The sequence below is a fragment of the Staurois parvus genome, unplaced genomic scaffold (assembly GCF_062004578.1).
Source record: "Staurois parvus isolate SC_StPar_1 unplaced genomic scaffold, SC_StPar_1.0 ptg001034l, whole genome shotgun sequence".
Lineage (NCBI taxonomy): Eukaryota > Metazoa > Chordata > Amphibia > Anura > Ranidae > Staurois > Staurois parvus.
Window position 1 is genome coordinate 619,804 of NW_028318830.1, and position 14,048 is coordinate 633,851.

The following is a 14,048-nucleotide window of genomic DNA, read 5'->3' on the forward strand; positions in this document are numbered from 1 at the left end:
CGGTTTTCAAATATATATACCCATAGATTGTAGACTCAGATTGTATAACTTTCACAACGTATATACAGTACACTCTCTTCGGTTATTTTTACCAACGAAAGGTAGCAGAATACATTTTGGCCTAAATTTATAAAGATTATTTATTTGCAATATTTTATAACTGAAACTAAAAAAAACTTATTTTTTTCAAAACTTTTAGTATTTTTTTGTTTATATAGCAAAAAAATTAAAACCCCAGTGGTGAATAAATACCACCAAAAGAAAGCTCTATCTGTCTCCAAAAAAATTAAATTTTATTTGGGTAGTGTTGCATAACTGACACCAGGATGTGGCACCGTTCGCCTATTCCCTGAGATGTGGTAAATATGAATTTTTGGATAGTTTTGCATGACTGAGTAATTGTCATTCAAAGTGTGACAGCCCTGAAATTGGCCTGGACAGGAAAAGTGTCCAGTATTAAAGTGGTTAAAAAATTGTGTGTAGGGGAGGGAGAAAGCAATTAATGCAACAAAAAGTTAGGTAGAGGAAGTAATCCTATTGCAATGTCTTTATAGGATTAAGTCAGTTGGGACCAAACATAAATCTCAGGTCATGTTTTATGGATATATGATTAGAAAGGATAGAGATTGGCAACATTTTCTCAGTATTTAGGTGAAGCAGCAAGCATGAAGTGCAAGTCAATTAAAATACAATATGTGAATAGCAAAACTCGTGGATTAACATTAACATTGCAAAGCATGTAATACCTCTAGCCCGCAATACAAGGAAAAAAAGACTTGTGCAAAGAAATGTGATTATCAATGTCCTTGCAACACTTTAACCACTTCCAGTCCGGACACTTCCCCCCCCTCTTCCAGTCCGGACACTTTTACCCCCTTCCTGACCAGGGCAATTTTCAGCTTTCAGAGCTATCACACTTTGAATGACAATTGCGCAGTCATGCAACACTGTACCCGTATGAATTTTTTACCATTTTTTTGAGACAGATAAAGCTTTATTTTGGTGGTATTTATTCACCGCTGGGATTTTTATTTTTTTTTGCTATGTAAATGAAAAAGTCCAAAAATTTTGCAAATAAATATTTCATCATAAATCTTGGCCAAAATTTATTCCGTTATTTTTTTAGTAAAAAAAAAAATCCAAATTAGTTTATAACCAAAAATTATAATTTTTAAACATTTTGTTTTACATTTTTATTTTATTTTTTTATATTTTTTTTTTTATTTTTTTTTTACATACTGTCACCCTAGCAGTACAGTGTCACCATGGTGACACTGTACTACTTGTGGGGGGTGATGAAGATTGTTTTTTTTTTTTTTTTTTACACTGATTGCTTTTACAGCCATATAGGATGTAAAAGCAATCATTTCTCCTTCTCTTTGTCTGCATTCTTGCACTCATTGAGAAGTACTGAGTGAGCTGTGATTGGTGACAGCTTGTCACATGGTACAAGGCTGTTGTGAATAGCCTTGTACCATGTGATCTCTGTGATCATTCACAGATTTCACACGTAGTAAGCAATGATGTCACAAGTGACATCTTACTTACTACTTTGCATGTGATCAGTGATTGGCCAATCATTCGTATTTGATCGCCTGTGCGTTTTTTATATTTTGCGCTATAAAAAAAAAGGCTGACAATTTTGAGGAAAAAAACAATATTTTGGACTTTTTGCTATAAAACATGTCCAGTAAAAAAAAAATTTAAAAATCAAATTTAGTCATAAATTTCTGCCAAAATGCATTCTGCGACATGTCTTTGCTAAAAAAAAAAAAACCCAATACGTGTAAATTAATTGGTTTACGTGAAAGTTATAGCGTTTACAAATGGCGGGAAAGATACTGGGATTTTTAGGTTTTTTTTTCAGCGACTTATGGCGGGACTGCGGCGAACATTCTGACACTGAGGGGGAACTGACTTGGGGTCACTGACATCCCCAGTGACACCAATACAGTGATCAGTGCAAAAAAAAAACACTGACACTGTACTAATGGCACTGGGGAGGAAGGGGTTAACTTTATTATTCAGTGAAAGGGTTAACTGTGTAAGGGGAGTGTTTTACTAGGGGGCGGGGTGTGTACTGCACGGGGACATGCTGATTGGGAGAGATAAACTCTTCTGTCCCGATCAGCCTGTCAGGAGCTGTCAGGGAACTGACAGAAATCACAGCTACTGCAGCCCTGCTCTCTGTCAGGGATTGCCGCTAATCGCCGGGACACAGCCGGTAACGACCGGCCGTGTCCCGGCGACTGATATCCGCGGCTGTGATCGCCGGGACAGGTAGGGCGGTGGCGCGCCCCCTACCTGTTTTGAAAACACACGTTTTAAAACGTGGTTTTGCCCAGCCGTGCCACCTTGCTGCCGTATTTCTACAGTGGCTGGGCGGCATGTGGTTAACACTGACAACGGTGTCTCATGGAGGAACATGTAAATGGACGCCACACTGATATCAGCTTTCTAACATATCAGCAGGTCCAAGGAAGATGCATAGTAATGGACGCTTGATAATTGGTGAGATGAGCCCATAGCAGGGGCAGACTGACAACTCATGGGCCCTGGCAATAGGGGATCATGGGGCCCCTGTGTCCTCACCCACACCCCAAAAAGCCTATGAAAAAGCCAATGAAAGGTACCAGGGGCATCTCATGGGGCCCCCTACTGACCCCGGGCCCTCGAGCAGTGCCCCGAGTGCTCGAATGGTCAGTCCGCCCCTGGCTCATAGATGAACGAGAACACGCAATCAGGGGCGGACTGACCATTTGGAGACTCGGGCACTGTCTGAGGGCCCGGGGTCAGTAGGGGGCCCCATGTGATGCCCCTGGTACCTTTTTCATAGGCTTTTATGAGCTTGGGCAAGGACACAGGGGCCCCATGATCCCCTATTGCCCGGGGGCCCCATGAGTTGTCAGTCCACCCCTGCACGCAGTTGATTAGTAGATACAATACAATGCTATCATTGGATCATATGCCCCACAGTATCATAGCTATAAAGGGGATGTAAGTTTCAATAAAAATAATAATTATAAAAAGAAATCCCACCAATTGTACTAATATATTTAAAGTCTGGTAAATCTTAGAACAAGCATGAGCTACATGAAGGAAATGCATCATTGATATCTCTAGGCGTTCCATTTCCCATACAGTTCTTTGTTAAAAAGGGAAACATGTTCAGCTCCAGAATTTGGTGACAATTATTTCACATGACAGGACTACATAGCCTCATGCTGTGTGAAACATAGAAGATCAATGTAATGGAAATAGGCAGCACAGTTGTTATACAGAAAGAAAAAAATGTTATAATTTCAGTCACGTATTCCACACCAAGAGAATATTCACTGCTTCCTGAAAGACAATAGCATCTTGAAAATGTACTTAGTTGCAATGCCAGATTATACAACTAATGTTTAATGTACGCAGACAATTGTGGAGCAAAACAGGCTGCTTTATATTTTGTTCCAGACTATGATCGCTATAGCAAAACATTCTTCCCACGGATTTACTGATACAAAATATTGAAAATACAGCCTCATAAAATGCAGTTTATTCTACAGTAAATAGTAGTTTATATAGGAACTACAACTATAGTAACCTGCAATACTACAATGATGCCTCAGGGTAAGGGGGAAGGTGCTGGATTACTTCTGTCACCTCCCTACCATAAAACTTTACAGCCCTCTAAAAGTGATCCACAGGTGACCTTACAGGTACAGTCTTCACTTGGCGAAGTTGTCAGCTGATGCCACCTGTCAAACTGACATGCTGAGTTAAAATTGCCGCACTATGAAGCATCATGGCCATGTGAACTTGCTTTAGTTATGGACTTAAATCCTCCAGTGCTTATCTGTTCCTCTCCAAAATTTATGACGCTAGCTTTGAAATGTGCGCACATTGGAAGGGACTCACGCTGACACACAAGTTCAGTCTATGAATACTTCTAGTTTATTATAATGAGAAAGTGAACTTATATATGCAAAATGATGCGAGAGTCATGTGACAACAGCATAAGCATTATATTAGTCTTTGATTGGTCATTTCCACACGAAAACAATCTCCGTCATGGTATAGGTGTGATCTTCTTCCAGGCCTTATCTCATAGAGAAGAAAAACATTCCTTTGTTTCCCAAATCACACGGTGGGAGGGGGTCTGTGTGTGTGAGCAGACATTTCTTAAACAAGGATTTCTTATAGTACCACAAAGCCCAGCAGGCAGAAAATATTCACACAACATATGTATTAAAGTATAAAAGTAAATATTTATAAAACTTATAGAAATAGCGTATATATATATATATATATTCAATAGGAAACGAAATAGGCATTTTACCAAATCCATCACAAACTCACAACTCTGCCATGAAAATTTGAAGGTGGGCAGTCTAGTAAAAACACCGACCAACTGCCTGTTTTTTTACTATCCTTCAACCAACAGTGTAAACTAAACCTTGTGCTTGCCAGTGTTGCCAACCGTCAATATTTTTACTGGCAGCCAGTAAAAAATGGGCACTTTTCTCCTGCCAGTCAATGCCCGCGACAGGAAAAGGTTGCCAGTTAAAAACATGGCTGTGACGCTCGGCTTGGAACTGTGCATGCGCAGTTACAGTCATGAGCCAGCCAAAACCACCAGAGTAGATAAAGAAGGGTAAAACGAGCGCTGGATGAGATAGTGAAAGTGATACAAGCCGCTGGCATAAAAGGCAAAACCTCAAAAGCCTCCTGATAAAATAGCTAAAACATAAAATATGCAGCGCTAAACCAAATATAAACAAATAAAATGTATGTCAAATAAAAAATGCATAATATGCACATGAACAGTAAAGGGATTGGTGCGGAAACCAATGGTTGAAATTATGCTAAGGTATCATAAAAACAAAGCATAGTGCGTATCGTGACAATGGTGCCAAAGTCAATACATCAGTTGATTTTTCAAGGTGACATGAGAAATCCGTGACATCTGTGGTATAGAATGTGACTGTTGATTGCACTAATCAGATAGCACAAAGGATAGCGCATTGGAGTAAAACGACCTACTCCTGGTCACTGGGTCAGGGACACTGCTAGAGGGATGGTCATCAATTCAGCAACCTCCAGATACTCTGTGTTGTCTCCAGGTGTACCATCAGCAGCCACCAGAGGGATATTCCACGATCACTCATGTCAGGAATCACCTATTATCAAAGGGACTCCCTTTGATAATGTACAATAGACCCGAAATGCGTTAGGGAGGTGCCACCCCACATATAGACCTAGTCCACATGGTTCTTACGTCTGACTGGTGGCCATTTTGGATTTCTTTGGAATTTTTGGAATTTTACTATGTAAATGTATTACTTGTTTTTTATTACACCTTTTGAATAAAATATACTACACTATCGGATACCTCTCTCTTGGGCTTGTTTACTCTGTGAGCCCCCAAGGTGATTCCTGACACACGAGAGTGCATTACGTCCCCCTGGAGGTTGATGACAGAAGGTGATTCCTGACACGTGATTGTGTGGGGAGGCACCTCTCTAACGCGTTTCGGGTCTATTGCACATTATCAAAGGGAGTCCCTTTGATAATAGGTGATTCCTGACACGAGTATTCGTGGAATATCCCTCTGGTGGCTGCTGATGGTACACCTGGAGACGACATAGAGTATCTGGAGGTTGCTGAATTGATGACCATCCCTCTAGCAGTGTCCCTGATCCAGTGACCAGGAGTAGGTCGTTTTACTCCAATGTGCTATCCTTTGCGCTATCTGGTTAGTGCAATCAACAGTCACATTCTATACCACAGATGTCACGGATTTCTCATGTCACCTTGAAAAATCCACTGATGTATTGACTTTGGCACCATTGTCACGATACGCACTATGCTTTGTTTTTATAATACCTTAGCATAATTTCAACCATTGGTTTCTGCACCAATCCCTTTATTGTTCATGTGCATATTATGCATTTTTGATTTGACATACATTTTATGTGTTTATATTTAGTTTAGCGCTGCATATTTTATGTTTTAGCTATAAAACCACCAGAGTGCCTGCTATAGTGTGTTTGGGCAGCACCGGCAGCAGGTGGGTCTGGCGGAAGTGGTGCCCAAATGTGTCGTATGATGTTATGGTGCACAGGAGCAGAGCGGCCGGGTCTGTGAGACAAGAGCAAGGCAAGCTGGGAGTGGGACTGTCAGTGTTGTTTGGATTGGAGTGGACTGAAGGAACCTCCTGGCATGGAGAAAGATTGTCACCGTGACTCAGGAGGGGATGCGTCATGTTGGAGAGGTGTCATCATCTGCTGTCAATGTCACTGTGAGAGTCAGTTTCATGTGTGTGTCTGTGCCTGTCCATTCTAATTTCCCTGAGCTATTTACTTACTATACTGAAAATAAAATAAAATAAGAAATATATTTTTTGCCTTAATATCGACCTGAAATCACATTGCTAATTGCAGATTGTACTTTGTAGCCTATATACTGAAATTTGCACTAAAAATTAAATTTTTTTTAACTTTTGGAAATGCTGGTGTGTCAGCAAATTTCAATCTGGTAGGGTTGTTGCAAGGATGACCCAAGAGCTGGAGTCCTCCTGGCACTGTGATGAAATATTACAGGCTCTTGGATAAGAGGTGGGTGTGCTTACGCTACGCTTATAGTAGGAGGGGCTTAAATGAACATTGTTAATTAGAACCTGAGCCTACTCACTGTCTACATGCCTCACATATGCCAGAGTTCATGTAAAATATGAATTCTATTGTCTAAAAGGTTAGAGACCCATTGAATAGCTCAACACACATGAATCCCCACTCCAGTCGATCCTAAACTCAGCGGCTAGATTCATCCACCTCACCAACCGCTCCACATCTGCCTCCCCCTCTGCCAATCCCTTCACTGGCTCCCAATTGCCCAACGCATCAAATTCAAACTGCTAACCCTGACCTACAAAGCCATTCACAACGCCGCCCCAAACTACATAACTGACCTGATACCCAAATACTACCCTACCCGTGCCCTCCGCTCCTCACAGGACCTCCTACTCTCTAGCTCCCTGGTCTCCTCCTCCCACGCCCGATTGCAGGACTTCTCTAGGACTTCCCCCATCCTCTGGAACTCCCTACCCCAATCCATCAGACTGTCACCCACCCTCCTCACCTTCAGGCGCACCCTGAAAACCCTCCTCTTCAGGGAAGTCTACCCCGACCTCACCTAACACCTGACCTCACCTAACAACCTCCTCCACTCCTCCCACCACTCCATCCCCCACAGCCATCTCCTCCTGTATCACCTTCCCCTCCCTCCTAGATTGTAAGCTCGAAAGAGCAGGGCCCTCGAACCCCTCATGTACTGTTTTGTTACTGTCTTGTCTCATGTTCTGTCCCCCTTGCTACTGTACAGCGCTGAGCATACCCTTTGGCGCTATATAAATACTGTATAATATTAATAATAATAATTACAAAATGAAAACTCTTTATTGAAAAACCTAAACTATACAAAAACCTACTTCTCATAAATAAAAATATAATTGGCCAATGGGACTAGAGACATAGGGAAAGAACTATAATGTACTTTAACTCTGTTATGTTCAGAATTTTTCAGGAAAGCCTTTAAACCTTGCCTTTTGCCTGGTCTGAAGTCACTAAAGGAGGGTATTTAGGTAACCAGCACACATAGTCTATATCCTGGGTCAGTAGACACATTGGGGTATGAAGACAGCATGTGGTTACCTGGGGTAACAGAAGCCATCAGTCAGTCAAGCAGCCTGTCGTTAAGCTTGTACCTATGACAGGGTGGACATCCTCTTGTATGGAGGGAGTGTTCTCAACATATCTCCCCTGGCGGTCCGTCTTCCATAGCAATGGGAGAAGATCAGTGCTCAGAGGTTCCTGGCCTGTGCACTGTGTAGGGCAAAGGAAGAGATAAGTGAGTGCATGCATGGAGTCCGCTCTAGGTTCCATTCCACCACTGGGAATGAGGTGGATACACTGGACAGTTAGAGTGGGCATAGGCTCAGGGTGTCCCTCCTAAATGCAACTAGATACAGTGAAGGTGTACATTGACACGGGAACAAGAGAGTTAACTGGAGAACAGTTTAGACATTCCAGTGTACACAGTGAACAACACAAAGCAAAGGTACCCCGCGTGTAAGGCAGTGACCCTGCTCAAGCATAGCCTAGAAGAACCCATCCCCAGGGTAGGCCTCCTATGTGACCCATACTTGGCCACCAAGGAGGAGGGGAACATGGAGGAAGTGTCACCCGCCTACTACCTCACGAGCTTATAGGCCTTTAGAGCCTCCCTCTGTCTCCTCCTCAGAAAAACATCCCTTTGCTCCGGCCCATGTTAAAAGGAGAATACGGCCAGGAGATGCCGCACATGCTTCGCTGAAATCTTGGACAACAGGCCAAAAAGTGGGACTTTAAAGTATGTAAGTATGTACAGTGCTTTTTTTTATTGTGGTCTGAATTAAAAAAAATATATTGTTTAACCACTTGACCTCCAGAGGATTTACCCCCCTTAATGACCACGCCTCTTTTTGCTACTCGGCGCTGCACTAATTCAACTGATAATTGCGCGGTCATGCAATGCTGTACCCAAACAAAATTTACGTCCTTTTTTTCACACAAATAGAGCTTTCTTTCGGTGGTATTTGATCACCTGTGCGCTTTTTATTTTTCACGCTATAAACAAAAAAAGGCCAAAAATTTTGAAGAAAAACAATATTTTTTACTTTCAGCTATAAAAAATATATAGTAAACTCAAAGTTAGTTATAAATTTAGGCCAAAATGTATTCTGCTCCATGTTTTTGGTAAAAAAAATCCCAATAAGTGTATATTGATTGCTTTGTGTGAAAGTTATAGTGTCTACAATCTATGGCAGGGGTGGGCAAACTTTTTGACTTGAGGGCCGCAATGGGTTCATATATTGGACCCGGGGGCCGGACCAAGAGTAGATGAATGATGTGTATGTGTCATCCATAGTAAGTATAGTAATATTCCCCCATAGTAAGCATAGGAATTAATCCCCCATATAGTAATTCATCCCCCATAGTAATTCATCCCCCATATAGTAATTCATCCGCCATAGTAATTCATCGCCCATATAGTAATTCATCCCCCATAGTAATTCATCCCCCATATAGTAATTCATCCCCCATAGTAATTCATCGCCCATATAGTAATTCATCCCCCATAGTAATACATCCCCCATAGTAATTCATCCCCCATATAGTAATTCATCCCCCATATAGTAATTCATCCCCCATAGTAATTCATCCCCCATAGTAATTCATCCCCCCCTATAGTAATTCATCCCCCATAGTAATTCATCCCCCCTATAGTAATTCATCCCCCATAGTAATTCATCCCCCATAGTAATTCATCCCCCCTATAGTAATTCATCCCCCATAGTAATTCATCCCCCATAGTAATTCATCCCCCATATAGTAATTCATCCCCCATAGTAATTCATCCCCCATAGTAATTCATCCCCCATATAGTAATTCATCCCCCATATAGTAATTCATCCCCCATAGTAATTCATCCCCCATATAGTAATTCTTCCCCCCTATAGTAATTCATCCCCCATATAGTAATTCATCCCCCATAGTAATTCATCCCCCATATAGTAATTCATCCCCCATAGTAATTCATCCCCCATAGTAATTCATCCCCCATATAGTAATTCACCCCCCATATAGTAATTCATCCCCCATAGTAATTCATCCCCCATATAGTAATTCATCCCCCATAGTAATTCATCCCCCATATAGTAATTCATCCCCCATATAGTAATTCATCCCCCATAGTAATTCATCCCCCATATAGTAATTAATCCCCCATAGTAATTCATCCCCCATAGTAATTCATCCCCCATATAGTAATTCATCCCCCATATAGTAATTCATACCCCATATAGTAATTCATCCCCCATATAGTAATTAATCCCCCATAGTAATTCATCCCCCATAGTAATTCATCCCCCCTATAGTAATTCATCCCCCATAGTAATTCATCCCCCATATTAATTCATCCCCCATATTAAGTCCCCAAGTCCCCCCTGTGTCAATTCACTTACCTTTGCTCCGCGCGTTCCTCTCGCCGTGTTCCCGCGCCGTTCCGGTGTAGCATGAAAATCTGTCTCCTATGAGGATCTGTCCCCCTCGACGTATCTGCTCATGTGCCAGTTTCAGGCATTAGCAGCCGATCGGCGATCTCCGGCACATGCGCAGATACGTCGAGGGGGACAGATCCTCATAGGAGACAGATTTTCATGCTACACCGGTCTTCAGGGCGGACTGTGAGAGGAGCCTAGCAGGAGCCTAGCTCTGCGGGCCGGATTAAAAGGTCCGCCGGGCCGGATTAAAAGGTCCGCCGGGCCGGATTAAAAGGTCCGCGGGCCGTAGTTTGCCCATTGCTGATCTATGGTATAGATACTGCAATTCACGCCATTTTTTTGCTATACAGCGCTGCGCTAGTTTAACGGACAATTGCGCGGTCATGCAATAAGGTAAATAAATGAAATTTACATCCTTTTTTACCACAAATTGAGCTTTCTTTTGGGGGTATTTGATCGCCTGTGCGTTTTTTATTTTTTGCACTATAAAAAAATGCTGACAATTTTGAGGAAAAAAAACAATATTTAGGACTTTTTGCTATAACACATGTCCAGTAAAACAAAATTTAAAAATCAAATTTAGTCATAAATTTCTGCCAATATGCATTCTGCGACATGTCTTTGCTAAAAAAAAAAAAAACCAATACGTGTAAATTAATTGGTTTACGTGAAAGTTATAGCGTTTACAAATGGCGGAAAAGATACTGGGATTTTTAGGTTTTTTTTATACTAATAATGGCGGCGATCAGTGACTTATGGCGGGACTGCGGCGGACATTCTGACATTGGGGGGTACTGACGTGGGGTCACTGACATCCCCAGTGGCACCAATACAGTTAACTGTGTGAGGGGAGTGTTTTACTAGGGGGCGGGGTGTGTACTGCAGGGAACACCACTGATCAGGAGAGAGAAACTCTTCTGTCCCGATCAGCGTGTCCTGGATCTGTCAGGGAACTGACAGAAAGCACAGCTACTGCAGCTGTGCTCTCTGTCAGCGATTGCCGCTGATCGCCGGGACATAGCCGGTAATGACCGGCTGTGACCCGGCGACTGACATCCGCGGCCTTGATTGGTGGGACAGGTAGGGCGGCGGCGCGCCTTGTGCGCGCCCCCTACCTGTTTACAAAACACACGTTTTAAAACGTGCTTTTGCTCAGCCGTGCCGCCCTGCCGCCATATTTATACAGTGGCTGGGCGGCATGTGGTTAAGTATGGAATGTTGCACATGTTTCAAGTTTATCCATTTTCAGAAATGGCAAAAAAAAAAATCTACATCAATATCGGTATTTCTCTATATATATATAACGTCGTTACCACAACACTGTGTAATGGACCAGCAAAGTTTGTGACATAAATGGCTGATATTGATTGAAACACCACAAGCACTCACATAATTTACTCCACACTCCCCCCCACCCCCCCAGAATACTAGCCCTCCTGGCAATGCTGGAGTTGACAGATGGTTTGTAGTGTATTTTTCTTTTTTTTTTATAGAAACAAGAAAGGCCTAAATTGTAATGTGTCTATGAAGCAGCTCTGTAGATGAAATGAAATATACTTGGATTGTTTTGTTTTTCTTGGATGAAAATCAAACTGAAGTCACAGAAATAGATACCTAGATGAAGAGACATTGCACAGCTTCCATCACAGTGGTTATCAAGGAAAAAGGGTATTTTACCTTAACCTCCCTGGCGGTATGATTATTTCAGATTTTTGGTGCTGAAAGCGGTACCATTTTTTTGCATGGAAATATGTATTTTTTTTATTGTAGGCTGTAATTTTTAGGAAAAACTCACTGAAATCTGTCCGAACAAGAGTCTAGTAAACATCCCGGGTATGATAAAATTTGAAACACAAAATCATAAATTATAATTTAATAAATAATCATAAAAATAATATAAAAATAATAAAAAAATTAATTCAATAATATAATCAAACCAAAAACACTGAAATGTGAAATAGAGCGCCAAGTTCGCACATCGCTGAGCAAAGTCGCAAAATCGTTTTCAGTTTCTGATGAGGAATTTCCCCCACGAATCATTATCACTCAATTCTGTAAGTAGTTCTGATTTACTATCGCTGTTCTCTAGCTGATCTAAACCGCTTTTGACCTAAAGGGACACTTTTTGGACGCCATGGACATTTCTCAGTTTCCAGGCAGAAAGAACAGACAAAATGCAGGCAGGGAGCAGGACAAAGCACTCGGGACAATATGTATGTGAAATAGGTTGAAACAGCAATGTTTTACTGTGTAAAATGAAAAAAAAAAAAAATGACATTTTTTAAAATTTTTAAATTTCCCGCCGCCGCCGGCGGCGGCGGCGCCCGTACGTCCCAACGTCACAGGGACAGGACACAGAAGCCGGATGCCGGCATCGGCCGGAGGAGATGGCCGGGGACGCTGCAGGGGACACATCGTGGGAGCGCAGGGTAAGGTAAGTGAAGAACACATGCCGGAGCAGCGCCGCATGGTATTCCCGAGTGTAGCTCGGGGTTACCGCTTTTGGTACTGAAATGTTACCCCGAGCTACACTCGGGAATACCGCCAAGGAGGTTAATGTATTTTCTGCATTAAGATAAAAAAAAAATTCAATAACAGCTCCCATTCAACCCCCCCCCCCAATGCTGCCAGTCAAATCCTGAGAGAAGGGTGTTGGGGGTGGGGTCAAGCTGTGCTGTGTGTGTCTATAGCTGCACACAGCCCAGCTCATTTGCAAAAACATTCCACAGAGCAGGTAAGAATAGCATGTTTATTATTTTAAGACAACCCTTTTAACTCCACTATCCATCACAGCATCACAGCAATTAAACAGTAAATCAATTCCTTGGTTTGTCTCAGACAATTATTTATTCCTCCTAACAGCAAATAGACTGTACACTTTGCAGGGGACTTATGCCCAGAGCTTTGTAAATATGGTGAAGCTCTGCTGTCTTCCATCACTCATGTGCAAGCAAAAATGCAGATTTTTTTAAAATTTTCCTTTTATGTGATTGGGTATTCTATAATAGTGACATTTCTCCCCATTCACTAAACTTTGGGGAAAATGGACAGCATTTTATGAATGATATCAGTACATAGGAAAAGTCTATATAGCCCCAGCAGCTGGAAATACAATGCCCCCCTTGGCAGATGGAAATATATAAATCAAGACCAGTGCTCCAGATAAACTGACCCCTCTCACATACAGGTCAAAATAAAGTTTGTTTATGTCTTTACTTCATCAGATTCCACTCCTCCTCAAGTTATGATTCGCAGCCGCAGCTGTCAATCACCGGGTCCCGGCTGGTGATTACTCGCTGGCGCCCACTGATTGCAGAGCATCTCCGACGGGGAGGAGAACTGTTTGCAAACAAAACCTGTCAGCTCGTGCACACTGCTTTGGATGGCTGTGGATAGCACAGTCATGCAAAGCAGTGTTATTACAGTGAAGCACAAACACACGGCCCCGTAGTAAAACAAACACAGCACACAGTTAACCTTTTGATCGCCCCTCGTGTTAACCCCTTCCTGCCCAGTTCCATTACTACAGGTGTCAATGTTTTTTTTAGCACTGATCACTGTATTGGTGTCACTGGGGATGTTAGTGGCACCAAGTCAGTTCCCCCCAGTGTCAGAATGCCTGCCGCAGTCCCGCTATAAGTCTCTGATCACCGCCATTAGTAGTAAAAAAAAATTCCAGTATCTATACCGCCATTTGTAAAAGCTATAACTTTCACGTAAACCAATTAATTTACACGTATTGGGATTTTTTTTAGCAAAGACGTACCAGAATACATTTTGGCCTAAATTTATGAAGTTTGATTTTTTTTATTTTTTTTTACTGGACATGTTTAATAACAAAAAGTCAAAAATATAATTTTTTTCTCAAAATTGTCAAACGTTTTTTTTATAGCGCAAAAAAATTAAAAACGCACAGGCGATCAAATCTCACCAAAAGAAAGCCCAATTCGTGGGGAAAAAA